We start from the raw sequence: 18,434 nt of genomic DNA on the forward strand, positions 1-18,434 counted from the left end.
GTGTCTGATGTGGCACAATGACAGGCTAGGCACCTGCTGTTGTCACTTGTTATTTGCTTATTGTTTAATCTGTTGGTTTAGGAGAAGTACACACACATACATTTAACTGAACATAATGGAGAAGGCTTGCCCCTTAGAAAAAACTTATTTCTTATTGCTGCAGTTACAAAAACAATGCCCCTTTATTGTATTTATTTCTTGACCCTACAGGATACATGGTGGTAACCAGCCTTCAATTTGGCTGAACAGATGCCAGTGTACCCGAATTCTGAGACACAACTGGATGTTCTTTTCTTCTGCTTTTAAGATTCCCAATTTGGGATGAAATGCAGTTCACATTAGATTTGCTATTTCTACAGGTAAGACTACTGAGGCTTTCAGTTTCAAAAGTAATTTGTGCACAATTCCTGCAAAACCTCCCCAAATTTATTACTTGATCTGTAATATTTTGCTGACTTGAATACTGTGCAGTATGTTTGCTCACTCTGTTCAGTAACTAACACAAGCATTTTAATTTTAGACAGGAAAGCCTCAGAGTGTGAATCCTCACAAACACAGAGACTGAGGCGCATCAGTACCAGAAGTCACTAAACAGAGATGTTGTTCCATTTTGCAAAATAACATTTATTTTCTTAAGTTACTGTGCTTTGTTGTTGGATTTTAAAAGAGCCAAGACTTAATTTTAACCTAAAAGAAAACTAAGGCAGGAGATAAAAACAAAGATGTTTACATGTAAGTAATCACACCTGAGCACATCATATTAGAAGTTCAGATATACAGAGATACCAGTCTTAATGACTACAGGCCAGTTGCACTGACCCCTGTGGTTATGAAGCGCTTCAAGAAGCTCATCAGGAACCACATCATGTGGTATAGGAATAACAACTTGCTCCTAAATACCACCAAGATCAAGGAGATCATTGTGGACTTCAGGAAGAAGGTAGACAACATCCATCCACTCATCATCAATAGGGACTGTGTGGATAGTGTCTCAGACTTCCGCTTCTTGGGTGTCACCATTAGGAAAGACTTGACCTGGGGAACACAAATTGCTGAGGTAGTGAAGAAGGCCCAAAAGAGACTCTACTTCCTGAGGGTTCTCTGGAAGAACAACATCCCTGAGACTCTGTCCTTTAATCGCTGCATAGTAGAGACCACCCTGGTCTACTGTCTAGGTGCGTGGTTCTCCAGCGGCACAGTTAAACAGAGGAAAGAGCTCCACGGGGTCATTAAGGTTGCCCAGCGGATAGTCAGCTGTCCTCTCCCCTCACCAGAAGAACTACATAGTTCCTGTTGTCTCAGGAATGTGAAGAAAATTCTTCAGGACCCATCACACCCAGTAAATGCATTGTTTGAATGCCTGCCTTCAGGCAGATTTTTCAGATACATAAATACTAAGACAAATAGACTGAGAAACAATTTCTATCCTTCAGCCATCACCATGCTGAATGCTGCTAAGTGGTCAATCTGACCGAGTTCACCTTCATGTTTACAATACAACTCTAAGTTAACACTGTGTGTATGAGTGGAAAACATTGTTCTGCTGTTATGGACAATTTTGGTACCTATTTTATTCCCTTTCTATTTTAGTTTTAACTTGAGTAATTGTGTTTTTTTTTTTTTTTTTATATTTTATTTTTCTGCACTGGAAAAATTGCTCCTAAAAACTGTAGTTGTACAGTGTCTCATTGCTACAATGACAATAAAGATTTTGATTTTTTGATTTTTTTTTTATTGTAACACAATGCCTACTGTATGTGTAATGTAAAAGAAAAAAAATGATGCTACACATATTGACAATTAAGTTGGGGTTCTTTCAAAATCCAACAAACTTAATCTGTTGTGATGATTTATTTTGGTAATAATTGATCTTCAGGTGTACCAAGAAAGGAGGCAGAACAAGAAGTAAGGGTACAATTTGTTAATGTTTGATCTCGGTGAATGAACGTCATTTATCTACTGTGTTTATGTTTTTAACAGTTTCAGTGAAGTGTAAGTTTCCAGCTATGTTATGGGGCAGCACATAAACAAGAAGGATAGAGGGATGTGTGCCATGTTGAAGTAGTGGCTGGCCATCCTGCCCAGCACTTCTAGAATCCTCCATCTAAACATCTGGTCTGATATTCTGTGCCTTTGCCAAGTGATCACGAGGTATTGGACTATTTTGGTTTTTTTTTTCTTCTGGAAACTATCTTGGTCTCATTACACTGGCTGCCTGTCTCGCATAGAATTGATTTCAAGGTTCCATTAAATAAATAGAAGGCTATGAGTATTTTACACCCTGCCTGAATTTTGGAGTGTCTGCTCCCGACATTTTTTTTCTCAAACGTTGCTTTGCTTTTTATTCCAAGATCAACCATAAAAACTGGCAGTTTTCTGTACTCAAGCAACAAAATCTGGAATAGTTTGCCAATTGAGAAGTGCCAGGCTACAAATGTCGATCATTTTAAAATTTCTAATTTTACTTTTACTTAATTACTTGCATTGGTTGTAATAGATTCGAAATAGTACTGTGTACAGTTTGTAAGATCTGCACTGAGCAGTCACTTATGCTGTGTTTCTCTGTTGTCTTTTTGCAGTTTATTGCAGTGGTACCCCCTGCATCTCCACCGTCTTTTACATGAACTCAAACTGCCTGTGATGCCGGAGAGGACAAAAGTTCACAAGACATCCTGAAGTGGAATTGTGATTGGAGTGAGACGGCCACAATTATGTATGCTGGGAAGTGCAGAGGGGGCTGCGCGAGCTTTGGTTTGGAACCCCCAGAGATTTATTATCTCCAACATCCTTGAAGGCTGCAAGTTTTTCTTTCTCCCTGGCTATTTTACCATGCAGTGTATTTATTACAAAGGGCAAGGACCCATCCATTTGCTTCTCATTTACTTTAATAATACCTTCAATTTTCTCAATTTTTTCATTAACTGTATATTTTTGTAGAGCAATTTGAGCTACACTTGTAAGCAAAGGTGATATAGAAATGTTATTAGTGAACAAATGTTAAGGGACAGATCAGGGAAAATGTCAATTGAAATAGAACACATTTTTATGGAACATTGCTGGATAATAACTCTGACTCTGAGTAGTGTCTTGTTCAAAAAGCTAAAGTAGCATTTTTCCTTTTTTGACAAATTTAATGATTCACTTTTACTGTGTTCAAAACCTTGGCTAACATTTTTTTTAAATACCAAGGTAATATATATATATATATATATATATATATATATATATATATATATACACATTTATAAAATGTGTGTATATTTTTTTTGACAAACATTGTTCACGGATCTTTCACTTTTGTTATTTTTAAACATACCATTTATTTATTAAATAAAAAAGTCTGAAAAAGTGTATTGTATTTTCTTTTTTTAAAGTTATTAAAGAATCTGAACAAGTGGACAGTCACAGTTAATACTAAGGGGGACAGTCAGCACAATTCCATGCAACACAGTGTTCTTTTCTTTTGTTGAAAAAGGACCATTTATTTCAATAAAACTAGTTGGATACATTAGGTTTTGTAACCCTGATGCCTTAAGACAAATGGCAATTTTGTTTTAATGATAATTGATATCTAAAGATGTATTTAAACAAACACAATTTGTCCATAGAGGGAAATTGCAACAACAGATCAAAAATGGAAAGGGGACTTCATATAATTTATTACGTGAGTGGAAAAATAAAAACACTATATATATATATATATATATATATATTGTGACAGATTATGGTTTTTCTCACACCCTTGTACCCTCGGACCACACGTCACACACCAGATAAAAGTCCAATCATAGGATTTATTATAGTAATAAAGTGCACAAACCACGCTCCTCTCCACAATTCTCAATAAACAATCAAATACCAATAACAAATAACCAATCCTCCAGCTCCCAGATGCGTTGCCACCCTTCCACCCAGCTCAGCTCATTGTCTGGGAGCTCCCACAGTCCTTTTATACTCCCTGACCCGGAGGTGTTCCTGCCCAACAGTCCACAAGTCCTTATTCCTTCCGGGTCAGGGTAAACAATGCTTTTTCTCACCCCGGAAGCCCGTCGCTCTTCCTATGACGAACTTCCGGGTCATAGGGCACGAAGAACTCTTCGGTCCTCCCTGCAGCTCCCTCTTGTGGCCCCCATTGCATCCAGCAGGGCGGTGCATAAAAACTCCATTGTCCATGATGCCCTGCTGCAAGGAGGGCTCCACCTGGCGGCTTGGGGGTATTGGCCGAGATAAACAGCCGGCCATCCTCCACAGTATTCCCCCCCTAGCGACGAATTATAAAGATTCGGAGCGGCCTGCCCCGAGAGGGAAGTCTTCCCCCAAGAGGACGTTCCGATTGAGCCTTGATTAGTCCGAATATCTTGGTCCCTGGAGAACCTAGGGGGAATATTATTCCAATTCGATATCTTGTCCCCCTCTCTCCAAGGACAGTATCGCCAAATGTGGCCCAACCTTCGGCACCCGTAGCACTGCCTCTGTCCTCCTGGTATTCTCCCCCTACGGGACTGAAAACAATAAGGAAATGTTAGGTCCGCCCCTTCTCTTGCTGGGAGAGAAACCCCTGCCGCCTCTAACGGTGTTTCTCTTTCTGCTTCTATACCTTTCTTGTCAGGAGACCCCCGTTTTATTTTCGGGATCTCCTGCTTAATCTAGGGCTTGTCCACAGTCTGAGTCTCTCTATTAAGTAAAGAGAGACCCTTTACTGTTTGCACCCCTTTACTTTTACAAATTACCGGTGGCGGCGTCTGTGTGCACTGTGTAGCTGCCCCGGATCGATTAGCCCTTCCGCCGGCCACTCGGTTATCGTACCGGCCTCTCTTGTAGGTCACGCCGTGTATTGGCACCCGCTATTTATTAAACGGGCCGGATTACACTCGTCCCTCTTGTTTTATATACGTACGGGTTTCACATACCTGTACCGCCACATTATGATATACGGAGGCTCCCACCAAATCGCGCCGTAGTCCCTCAGCTTCTCCAACAGCGCTTTGGCTACCGCTCCCAATTCTCCAACGATCTTCTCAATGGTCGTCAGGACCTGTAAACAACTCTTTACGGGCTCGATCAAGCTCTCGAGTTCCCGCATGTCAATATTATTTAATTCGACCGGCAGAAGACTTACTTCCTTTTCTGTCTTCTCTGCCGGCCGGGAGCCAATGAGCACGGCCGCTTCTGGCACGTGTTCTGACGGGTCTCACGGAGGCTTCTGGGACTTGGAGTTCTCTTTGGACGAGGACCGGGCCGCCATCTTTGGCTGACTGCGATCTGCCTGTATTAATTTGTCGTCAGATCGACCAGCCATTTCAAGGGCCTCCTTACCTTCTCGTGGGTTGAGCGGTGCTTCGCTCACCTCCCCTTTCCCCTTCGGAAAAATCAAGTCCGTCTTTTACGTGGGCGAAGCCACAAACAGCTGGACATGGAGCGTCACCTTCCTGGAATCCCTCGTGGTAGGTCCGCGTGTCCTCGCCGACACCCGTAATGCGGAAGTCCTTCGGGTTACTCGTTTGCCTGCACAAGAGCACGCCATCGCCTTCGGGTTTGTCTTCTACCTCCCGCAGAGCCTTCGGATGGACATCTGGGAGGTATGTACACGGGACAACAGTTGTTAAATTAAAAAGATTATAAAGTACATTCCCTGCACATACCTCGTCGGAGATGTCCTCCTCCGGAAATCTCTCCCGAAACGCATAGCTACTCCATGGCTCGTCTTGAGCACAGGCAATGTCGAGCACTAGACCTCCGCTGTTGCTGGCACTCTGTTTTGTCTTCTTCTTCCCCATGACAGACTTGATAAAGGTGAGGTTTCTGGCGATTTTTCTGCGTGTCGTGACGCTGTCTTCTTGGGTATTCTGTCCACAATAAAATTTTTTTAAATTCAGGTCCTCTGCCAAACTGACGGCCAGAGAATCCTGCCGAAGCTACGCCAATTGTGACAGATTATGGTTTTTCTCTCACCCTTGTACCCTCGGACCACACGTCAGACACCAGATAAAAGTCCAATCATAGGATTTATTATAATAATAAAGTGCACAAAGCACGCTCCTCTCCACAATTCTCAATAAACGATTAAATACCAATGACAAATAACCAATCCTCCAGCTCCCAGACGCGTTGCCAACCTTCCACCCATCTCAGCTCATTGTCTGGGAGCTCCCACAGTCCTTTTATACTCCCTGACCCGGAGGTGTTCCTGCCCAACAGTACACAAGTCCTTATTCCTTCCGGGTCAGGGTAAACGATGCTTTTTCTCACCCTGGAAGCCTGTCGCTCTTCCTATGACGAACTTCCGGGTCATAGGGCATGAAGAACTCTTCGGTCCTCCCTGCAGCTCCCTCTCGTGGCCCCCATGGCATCCAGCAGGGCGGTGCATAAAAACTCCATTGTCCATGATGCCCTACTGGTCTTCTGGAGACCTCCATGCTGCAAGGAGGGCTCCACCTGGCGGCTTGGGGGTATTGGCCCGGATAAACAGCCGGCCATCCTCCACAATATATATATATATACACACACTGTTCACAAAAATTAAAGGAACACTTTAAACAAACACATTAGATACATCAGATCTCAATATGAAGTTGGATATCTATAAAAATAATGACAGGGCAATGTCTTAGGAACAAAAGGATGCCAAGTCTTTAAATGGAAATAAAAGTTTTCTGCCTACAGAGGGCTCAATTGTGTAGACACCCTAAAATCAGAGTGAAATGAAGATGTGGCAGGCTAGTCCATTTTTCAAAAACTTAATTTCTGCTACTCAAAATGCTTTTCAGTATCTTGTGTGGCCCCGAGCTTGTATGCATGCTTGACAACGTCGGGGCATGCTCCTAATGGGACAACGGATGGTGTCTTGTGGCATTTCCTCCCAGATCTGTATGAGGGCATCCCTGAGCTGTTGTACAGTCTGAGGAGCAACCTGGCGGCGCCTAATGGACCAAAACATAATGTCCCACAGATGTTCTATTGGGTTTAAGTCAGGGGATCGTGAAGGCCATTCAATTGTTTCAATTCCTTCATCCTCCAGGTACTGCCTACATACTCTTGCCACATGAGGCCGGGCATTGTCGTGCATTACGAGGAAACCAGGACCTACTGCACCAGCGTAGGGTCTGACAATGGGTCCAAGGATTTCATCCTGATACCTAATGGCAGTCAAGATGCCGTTGTCTAGCCTGTAGAGGTTTGTGAGTCGCTCCATGGATATGCCTCCAAGATCATCACTGACCCACCACCAAACCAGTCATGCTAAACGATGTTACAGGCAGCATAATATTCTCCACGGCTTCTCCTGACCCTTTCATGTCTTTCACATATACTCAGGGTGAACCTGCTTTCATCTGTGAAAAGCACAGGACGCCAGTGGTGGACCTGCCAATTCTGGTATTCTATGTCAAATGCCAATTGAGCTCCCCGGTGCTGTGCAGTGAGCACAGGGCGCAGTAGACATTTGGGCCCTCAGGCAACCCTCATGAAGTCTGTTTCTGATTGTTTGGTCAGAGACATTCACACCAGTGGCCTGCTGGAGGTCATTTTGTAGGGCTCTGGCAGTGCTCATCCTGTTCCTCCTTGCCCAAAGGAGCAGATACTGGTCCTGCTGATGGGTTATGCACCTTCTATGACCCTCTCCAGCTCTCCTAGAGTAACTGCTTGTCTCCTAGAATCTCCTCCATGCCCTTGAGACTGTGCAGGGAGACACAGCAAACCTTCTGGCAATGACACGTATTGATGTGCCATCCTGGAGAAGTTGGACTACCTGTGCAACCTCTGTAGGGTCCAGGTATCACCTTGTGCTACCAGTAGTGACACTGACTGTAGCCAAATGCAAAACTAGTGAAGAAACAATCAGAAAAGATGAGGAGGGAAAAATGTCAGTGGCCTCCACCTGTTAAACCATTCCTGTTTTGGGGGTCATCTCATTGTTGCCCCTCTAGTGCATCTGCTGTTAATTTCATTAACACCACAGCAGCTGAAACTGATTAACAACCCCCTCTGATACTTAACTGACCAGATTAATATCCCATAAGTTTCATTGACTTTATGCTATACTCTGATTAAAAAGTGTTCCTTTAATTCTTTTGAGCAGTATATATATATATATATAAAATGATGCAAAGAGTACACAACATGTTTTTCGCCCTAATTGGGGCTGATCAGGTGTGCACACCTATGCTTCCTCTTACAATGATTGAACATTGGACATCAATGTTTCGCCACGAAAGCTGCTTTGTTTATTTTGCTGGATGAATATTTTCATTATGGTCAATTAATGTGGAAGTAAAATGAATATACCGTAATGTCAAGTTGTGAATCATCATGCACAGTTCAGATCGGACATTACCGTAAAGTTGATTTTTTTTTTGTTTTTTTTTCATTAAGCGCAGGTGGTGTGTGTTAGTACCTAGTCTACTTGCAGACCAACAGCACCATGTGTCACCGCAGTTGTAGACCTGCTGTTATAGACCCGGAAGTGATGTCACCATCGTTTCAGGACTGACTTCGTAAAATTATTTTTGGGTGGTTTCGGCAGGTCTCGGCAAAGCCCGGAAAGCAACGTCGGGTCAAAGACCCGTTCAGAAACCAAATAAATATGCATCATTTTGAAGTTCAGAGGGTTTCTGCCATCACATCGTATCATACATCAAACTAAACAATACGGATCATTTCTGTGAAATACACTATTAAAATTTATGTTGTGTTCAGGTCTGTGGGAACCATTTAACATGTCGACAAAATTAAAATCATCATGATCTGTGTTAATTGAAAATAGTTTTTTGTTTATATTCATGAAACGAAACATCTTCTTATATAATATGCTACCGTGGCTGTTCGTTTGTCTGTCCAGGATTTTTAATCACCTGTAGCACTCAAACTGTTTCACCCATTGACCTGAAATTTGGTACACATTTACTACGTGACGTCTACTATCCTCTTTCGGGGTGATGATTATTTTTACTCTTTTTAGTTTTATTTTATTTTATTGTAGAATCAACTCTTGGAAGCACGCAGCAGGGCAGCTGTGCAGCACATGCGTATGTGCACCGTTCTAATTCCATACCACCTTAGCATTCACTTCCCCTACCTCTTCATATCTTAAATCATTCTTGAGGCAGATTAAAGACTTAAGTGCCAGCTTAAGTGAAAAATTAAGAAAAACGTAGTAAGTAATTGCAAAACACAAACTAACTTAATCAGTTTTAACGCAAAAAGATGCCGACGAATTCGACAAGCAGCGGGCCACTAGGGTGGAGAAAAGAAGAGCTGCACAAGAAACAAGCGCATCAACCTCTGAGCAAACGAATGATAAACGTACAGAGAAAGAAAGAGGATGAAAACTATGAATGCTCAAGTCAAGTGTATTCACTGCACGTCATCGTGTAGTGTGCTGTTACTGGTACAATCTAATTACAATGTTTGCCCCACGTTAATAAAAGTGACTATGTTTTTTAAAATGTGCTATGCATGTGTGCAATGTAGTTCTAAACCAATTTAGAATAAACATTTAAGCCAATCTAATATTTTTAAACATGTGAAGAAAACGGCAATACATATTCTACACTGAATTATGCTATATATTAATCGCCTTATATAGAACTACTCTAGTTTTTGGCACTTATTATTATAAACGATGGGCCATCAAAAGAAAAAAAGAAAAATACTAATAAAAACACAATTTATTTATATAGCACCCTTCCTATGCCCAAAAATCAGGAAGAACAACAGGACCTATATAATATTGGCTACAAATTATATCTTCACTAAATAAAAATAAACACAGGATATACAAAACATTCAAATAGAATAAAAGACAATAATGTAGACTGAATATAATATTACAAAAACCAAATGATATAATTCTTCCTAAACAAATGATTGGAGTCAACTGACCTCATTAATTTTGGGAGGTCATTCCACATTTAGGGTGCTATATACAGCTGAAGGCCCTGCTGTCACCCACAGAGTGCAGGTTAGTGTGGGTACAGAATGAGAGGACCTTAGTGGGCAGGTCAATAACAGAATTTGATATTCAGTCCTGTAAGACACAGGGAGCCATGAAGGTGCAGCAGGATGGCTGTGATGTGCCCGCTGTTGTTGGTCCATGTCAGGACTCTTGCAGTTGAGTTTTGAATCAGCAGGAGCTCTAATATAAGATTATATTATTATAAAATTAAGATAACTTAATTATTATATTATAAATTAAGGTATGAGGGTTGCCCTGGTCATGACATAAGCTACATTGTGTCTGACAATGGGTCCAAGGATTTCATCCTGATACCTAATGGCAGTCAAGGTGTCGTTCTCTAGCCTGTAGAGGTCTGTGCGTCCCTCCATGGATATGCCTCCCCAAACTGACCATCACTGACTCCCCACCAAACCGGTTATGATGAACGATGTTACAGGCAGCATAACATTTTCCACGGCTTCTCCCGACCCTGTCACGTCTGTCACATGTGCCCAGGGTGAACCTGCTCTCATCTGTGAAAAGCACAGGGTGCCAGTGGTGGACCTGCCAATTCTGGTATTCTATGGCAAATGCCAATCAAGCTCCACAGAGCCCACTAAAGGATATTGAGCCCCCAGGCCACTATCATGAAGTCTATTTCTTTCGGTCAGAAGTCAGAGACATTCACACCAGTGGCCTGCCTGCTGGAAGTCATTTTGTATGTTCTGGCTGTGCTCATCCTGTTCCTCCAGTCCTCTTGATGGGTTAAATACCTTCTCTGGCCCTGTCCAGCTCTCCTAGAGTAACTGCCCGTCTCCTGGAATCACTTCAATGCCCTTGACACTGTGCTGGGAGACACAGCAAACCTTCTGGCAATTACATGTATTGATGTGCCATCATGGAGAAGTTGGACTACCTGTGTAACCTCTGTAGGGTCCAGGTATCACCTCAGTAGTAACACTGACTGTAGCCAAATGCAGAACGAGTGAAAAAACAGATGAGGAGGGAAAAATGTCAGTGGCCTCCCTGCACTGTTGTCTCTCTAGTGCACCAAAGCAGCTGAAACTGATGAACAATCCCCTCTGCTACTTACTGTAACTGAGCAGATCAATAGCCCACAAGTTTCATTGACTTGATGCTATACTCGGATTTAAATTGTTCCTTTAATTTTTTTGAGCAGTATATTTTAATGTAATATTGTGGTTTTATAAGTCACTACACAAATTACTGAAATACACTCAATGATAGTTTTGGATAGCCTCACACTTCAGTCCTTCACAAATGCAGAAGTTTACAAACATTGTAGGTTAATCTTTCTTTGAGAAGCATGAAAGATAATTGTGTTGCATCTCAACTTATGATTACATTTTTGCTGCGTATGTACTATTGAGGGACTTTTTTTAAAATCAGTTGGTCACTTTATTTTAACAAGCAATGTATAAAAAATAACCTGTTTATCAAGCAGAACTATTTTCATTTTCCACACAATACTGTAATACAGTAACTGTACAGTTCACACAGTGAGACACACAAACACACTCGCTATGCATACACACTACAGGTGCCGTCATTGGTTCCTCTGTGGATTGGACTGTTAAATCTACACAATTGCTGTACATGCTGGGGTCTTTGACACTTGTCGTCCCAGTAGCATGTGAAGTGTCGCTAGTGGTTTACCCTGCTCCTCAAGAAGGCTCTGTCTCCTTCTCCCTGTTCCAGTCTCAGTTCCAGGTTGTTGATATGACAAAAGTAATTTTTTTCTGAGATGTTCAATATGTTGAAAAAATTGCCTGTTGCCAGCATCCAGCATAATGTTATGTCTAAATTCTCCACTCATCTTTTTGTAGCATTATAGGTCATTATCATTTCTGGCTATGGCATCTCCTATCCCTGTGCAGATCACATTGTGCACCAAGGATGTGTCATTTGTTTAGACAAACGTGAAGGTCTTCACTGTCCTATTCTGTGTTGCCACCAGTTGAGATGGTGTTTCCTGAAGAGGCATTAGCTCTCTTGGAAATGTGTTCTTTTGAAATTGTGGCATATTAAATAACTAAACAATATCGTAATATACCAGAAAAGGTGATATCCCTCCCATCGTAATTACGGGTACAAGAATCACATGAGAAAAAATATCTTTTAGCTTACATTTACTGACGGTTAACGAGGTTACAGACGGGAGGCAAATGGACAGACTTTATCCAGGTGGGAATCTGGATCAACACAGGCTGCCATTTCTCGTCCCCACGCTGGGAGGTTTTTCGAACTTTGTCGACACAGCCTCGAAGGGTCTGGCTGCTGTCCAAGCCTTTTATACTGTTGTTCTTCAACTTGCTGGTCCTTTCTGTCTCCAAACAAAGGCTGAACTCCTCCTCCACCAAAATACAGAAATATCATAGTGCTTACATGCCGGTTCTCATTCTCCCAATAAGGAAATTAGATTTTGTGCTGACAGAGGACAGAAATACCCTATCCTGTGTTTAAGCTGACTATACAATCCTCCAGTTGTCTTTGGCTATCTAATCCAATGCTTGGCTAGCAATTCTAACTGCTGAGCCCCTGTGTGCCAAATTTAACATGCACATGTGAATAAATCCATCATAGAGACAGTGACACTAATATTAAAGAAAAAATGTAGCATAACAAGCCACCCTTTGTCACTGGATCTGTGACAAAAACAATACTTGAAGTTATATCCACAAAGCAAAAGGTACTTGATCCCCTGTCACAGTGTAGACATTTCAAGATCATTTATGGAAATGTGAGATGTAGTACCACTATAGCTTCTGTACCATTCATCTAAAACCAGCGTAAACATTGACAAACAGTTACATTTAACATGCTGTTATCAAATAGTGATCAATGTATCTCATCAATGGTGTTAGTGTAGATTTTTGCCCTGTTATTTCTTACATAGTCTGTGTTGTATCTACATATTACTGAATTGGTGTCATAGCATCAGATTATATTATAATCCTATATAGCATCTTGATGGATTAGACTATTCTTTGGCACTCCTATCATTTCTAGCTTCAATATATTGCTAGATGTGCCCCACCCCTTTGGTGTCTGATCCCTTTATGAGTTACAATAGTTGTAATATAACTCAGATGCTATTCTAGCTTCATTGCTATGATTATTAATTGTTCTTAACTAGTATTATTGCATAATTGTTCATTCACTATCTGTTATCCTCCCCAACTTCACTATCAGATGTTCTATTCCAGGTTAACAATTTACAAGTTCACATCATTGATAAATCATGCATATCCTCATACCTTTGAGCCCTTCTTATAATAGTTTCAAGTATATTCCTAGGCTTGCTATATACAGTGGTGTGAAAAACTATTTGCCCCCTTCCTGATTTCTTATTCTTTTGCATGTTTGTCACACAAAATGTTTCTGATCATCAAACACATTTAACCATTAGTCAAATATAACACAAGTAAACACAAAATGCAGTTTTTAAATGATGGTTTTATTATTTAGGGAGAAAAAATCCAAACCTACATGGCCCTGTGTGAAAAAGTAATTGCCCCTGAACCTAATAACTGGTTGGGCCACCCTTAGCAGCAATAACTGCAATCAAGCGTTTGCGATAACTTGCAATGAGTCTTTTACAGCGCTCTGGAGGAATTTTGGCCCACTCATCTTTGCAGAATTGTTGTAATTCAGCTTTATTTGAGGGTTTTCTAGCATGAACCGCCTTTTAAGGTCATGCCATAGCATCTCAATTGGATTCAGGTCAGGACTTTGACTAGGCCACTCCAAAGTCTTCATTTTGTTTTTCTTCAGCCATTCAGAGGTGGATTTGCTGGTGTGTTTTGGGTCATTGTCCTGTTGCAGCACCCAAGATCGCTTCAGCTTGAGATGACAAACAGATGGCCGGACATTCTCCTTCAGGATTTTTTGGTAGACAGTAAAATTCATGGTTCCATCTATCACAGCAAGCCTTCCAGGTCCTGAAGCAGCAAAACAACCCCAGACCATCACACTACCACCACCATATTTTACTGTTGGTATGATGTTCTTTTCTGAAATGCTGTGTTCCTTTTACGCCAGATGTAACGGGACATTTGCCTTCCAAAAAGTTCAACTTTTGTCTCATCAGTCCACAAGGTATTTTCCCAAAAGTCTTGGCAATCATTGAGGTGTTGCTTAGCAAAATTGAGACGAGCCCTAATGTTCTTTTCGCTTAACAGTGGTTTGCGTCTTGGAAATCTGCCATGCAGGCCGTTTTTGCCCAGTCTCTTTCTTATGGTGGAGTCGTGAACACTGACCTTAATTGAGGCAAGTGAGGCCTGCAGTTCTTTAGACGTTGTCCTGGGGTCTTTTGTGACCTCTCAGATGAGTCGTCTCTGCGCTCTTGGGGTCATTTTGGTGGGCCGGCCACTCCTGGAAAGGTTCACCACTGTTCCATGTTTTGCCATTTGTGGATAATGGCTCTCACTGTGGTTCGCTGGAGTCCCAAAGTTTTAGAAATGGCTTTATAACCTTTACCAGACTGATAGATCTCAATTACTTCTGTTATCATTTGTTCCTGAATTTCTTTGGATCTTGGCATGATGTCTAGCTCTTGAGGTGCTTTTGGTCTACTTCTCTGTGTCAGGCAGCTCCTATTTAAGGGATTTCTTGATTGAAACAGGTGTGGCAGTAATCAGGCCTGGGGTGGCTACGGAAATTGAACTCAGGTGTGATACACCACAGTTAGGTTATTTTTTAACAAGGGGGCAATTACTTTTCACACTGGGCCATGTAGGTTTGGATTTTTTCTCCCTAAATAATAAAAACCATCATTTAAAAACGGCATTTTGTATTTACTTGTGTTATGTTTGACTAATGGTTAAATGTGTTTGATGATCAGAAACATTTTGTGTGACAAACATGCAAAAGAATAAGAAATCAGGACGGGGGCAAATAGTTTTTCACACCACTGTATATATATATATATATATATATATATATGCCTTGTCCAACCCAGTGGTCTGTTAACAAAGTCTTTTTCTTGGTGGCTTTGCAGATTGGTAACTTTGCAGATCTGTCTGAACAAAGTGTGACTGTTTCAAGACACTAAAGTTTTTTGTTACTGGAACAGAAAGTAAACAGTCCTTTTGCCATTAGGGAGCTCATAAGATGAACACATGGTTGACTGTCCCTTTTTAGCAGAGGTGCACTTCCCTCTAGGTTTGTACTGTATTCATTGGTCATTCATGGGAGCCTTCACATCACCTCAGTGCCTACAGCCTGTCCTTGAAGAGTCCATAAAACTTGTCTCATTAGCAAAAAGGTCTGCTCACATCATGGCATCAAATTTGAGTAGCTGGACTTACAATCTTTCTTTAGCTCTTCACTCCGTTCCCTCTGGAAAAGCAAGTGTTTCTTCACCAGCTATTCTCAGGTATGTGCAGCAGATTAAAAGTCATTAGTGCAGTACAGTCTCTGTAAATCTTTGTTTGTGTATACACCACCTGTTACTTCATTCATGAAACTTTACCACTGAATGGAGAGGCTTTAACCACTAAATTGAGTGGCCAAACTAAACTCCTTGCTAGGCTAACTAAAGAAGGGTTCAAGGTAGAGCAAATACATAACATAAAGCAATTATTTCCCAATCATATGTATCATACAATGCAGCATTATAAATGACCATTTTAGGCCCGCAGTTCAGTCTCATAAAATAACAGCAAGAAATAGAGTAATACATTTAAACCAGGCTAGTGACAATGTTTCTTCAGTAGGATCATACATTACACAAAATTCACACATTGCCTAAATTATAACAGGATGTTACATATTTGAATTTAAGTGTTTTCATTTTTTTTTTTTTTTCTCTAAAACAAAAATATCTTATAACATCCGTACCATATAACTCATCTTATTAAGAGACAAAATCTTTTAAATGTCTGTAAGATTTTACAACAGTTCATATAGACCAATGTTTCTAATGTATAACTGAATAATCCATTTAGCTATGTGCATTATCACTGAGCATTAACTTAATACATTGATGCAATAACAACTCTTCCTAAAATCAATCACTTACAGAGACAAATCAATACATGTATTTCAATTCTAATACATTTGTAATTACTGAAGTGATAAAAATACTCATTTGTCATACATCAAAATATGTAAACCCTCTATACTGTTTTTTCATGAAGACTAAGAGAAAGAGATCAGTCTAGTGTTCATTTGTTTGCATTTTTTCATTTAAACATTTAACACTTGCACTAAATCAGCATGCAAAAAAATTATTCCAATAGCTGCTGTTCATTAATTTATGATTGATAAATATTCACTATCCTTCGATTAGATTATTTCTAATTGCTCTGCCCAAACTTGCTATTAAGCTATTTTTTGCAACTTGTATAGAAACATAGTTTGTGTTTTTCATCCGTTGGTCACTGGATTTGCTGAATCTGGAGAAAAGGAACATCTATAGATTTAAACTTTTATGCTTATAATACTTTTCTTAAAATTCTGATTTTAAAATGCTTAAACTCTTTGACTGACCATGTTACAAGCTATTCTGAGATTCGTCGAGGTCAATAAGTCATGGCGTTATTTAAACTCTGCATCTGTTTGCAAGCTTCAAAGACACAGACCAGGCAAAGATTGTGTTATCAATCACCAGTCATGATCACTATTGATATTCACATGTATTACATTTAACTTTGCATATTATTATATGGGACGTCTCCCATTTCTACAGTTTAATTTAACATTCTTAGTCAGCTGACAAACATAGAAAGACAGACGTACAAATGACATAAACACGCATCTGCCACCCCAGACTCTGAATAAAGATAATTTATTCGTCTTTTCTTTTATATATTCTAAACTCTGCTTCATGTCCAAGCAGAATTACTTGGCTAAAGCAGAAATTCGTTCACTGGAGAAACAGACAATCAACCTTCACTCGTTTCAGTCATTTCTACACACAGTATTTGGCAATTGCTTCATTCTTTCACATGTATTCACATGCTCACGTTCTCTTTTACAACAATACTTCATTCACAGAATAAAGTTCTCGATTTCTAGCAAACGTGCTATAAACTCACTCGAGGTTGTGCTTTTTTGTTTATCTATAGGGTTTCACCATGCAACACATTTAAACGCGTCTTTTCCTTCATGCTTATTATTAATCAAACAACATCTCAGGCCGCAAGCTGATATTACTGAAAATATTAGGAATGCTTCTTTCCTCAGTTTCATACGCGCTATTTTCCAGATCATTGAAATTTCGTGCTAAACTCCCGAGTCAGCGTCAACAAGGACACAATATTGTCCGTGGCGATCCGTAAAATTCAGCGGCAACGAGAAAAATTCACTCGTAGGGAAATCACGCAGCACAATTCCACAACAAGAAAGTATTCCCACAAAAAGTTACGCGGTCACAGAGAATATCCTGACTTAACAAGGAAAACATACATGCTTGAACCTTTATCTCGTATCACCGGGCAAGTGTGCTAACCACTGCGCCACCATACATTCCCTTAAGAATTCCCAAAATACATAACCTCCATTCATGCACAATCGGGCACATGCTACATATCCGCGAGAACTTGTCTCCCTTATTATTTAGTATTATTAAAAGAGCATTTTTCCTTTAAATTTGATCAGGGTTTAAAAGGAAAATGTTTTGCGCGTTTATAAGTTTTAAACAAACGTGGAGACATTCTATTTTGATTTGCTTTAAACCAATTAAACATATCATTATCTTTCTTTGTCTTATGAGAAACTGCCTCATGTTTTTAACTTCATACTTATCCAATTAATCCCTTCTTAAAACAAAGTTTGGCCAGTACTTACCAGAAGGTACAAAGGCATGTTTCTCATTGTAAGTTTTAACCCCAAATGTATTTATTCTTTTTCCACTTTTTAGTTACAGCTCTTTTGTATTTTAGCGCTATATGTGTACACCGTTTTATAAATTCTTTTCAAACATTAACTTATAACGTAGGTTCGTTATTTAAGCTATACTTAAAAGGCAATTTAATTATTTCTGTGTGTTTAAACACACGCCAATTTCTTAAAAGTGCCAAAATAGGTGGGGTTTTGCCAAAACCTTTACCCTTTAACCTTTACCCTTGTAGGTAGAAGGATAGGAACAGCTGTTGACTTGCAGACTGCGTTTACCACGTGGACGAAACTTGTATTTCTTGCATCGGGCTGCTAGGATGCCATTAAAGATTTCTACAAATTATTTTAGCGATCGTGATCGAGATGTTATGGATTCTATCGCTGTTGATTTTATGTTATCTTTAATTTTTTTCAGCTCCGCTGGATTATTACGCAAACGGCAAGGTAAGTGCATTGCCAGCATGTCTGTCTGCCTGCCGCAACTAAATACAATAACGCGCCGTTCTTTATAGCTTTTCAATATTGTTTTCAAATGGCTAGCGATGTAATTTATTTAAATAACAGTGTTCCCTATCAAGTATCAAAAATAAGGTAAGTTAGTTGGAGTTGTATGTAGCAGAGCATAATTATGATAATA

At 40.2% G+C, this 18,434-nt stretch overlaps 1 protein-coding gene and 1 long non-coding RNA gene across 2 annotated transcripts in view; both read left to right on the top strand.

Annotated features, from left to right (window-relative positions):
• The first annotated feature begins 237 nt into the window (after positions 1 to 237).
• Positions 238 to 2,888, top strand: LOC120534429. The gene is made up of 3 exons (XR_005634746.1): positions 238 to 359; positions 1,981 to 2,151; positions 2,580 to 2,888. It is a non-coding gene; the product is annotated as an uncharacterized LOC120534429 (long non-coding RNA).
• Positions 2,889 to 18,064: 15,176 nt separating this feature from the next.
• LOC120534430 (zinc finger protein 480-like) overlaps positions 18,065 to 18,434 on the top strand; it is a 44,962-nt gene continuing 44,592 nt past the window's right edge. The window contains exon 1 of the mRNA XM_039762002.1: positions 18,065 to 18,241. The gene's annotated coding sequence lies outside the window, so the exon portion shown is untranslated. The remainder of the gene's footprint in view (positions 18,242 to 18,434) is intronic.

This window comes from Polypterus senegalus, chromosome 8 (assembly GCF_016835505.1).
Source record: "Polypterus senegalus isolate Bchr_013 chromosome 8, ASM1683550v1, whole genome shotgun sequence".
Taxonomy (NCBI): domain Eukaryota; kingdom Metazoa; phylum Chordata; class Cladistia; order Polypteriformes; family Polypteridae; genus Polypterus; species Polypterus senegalus.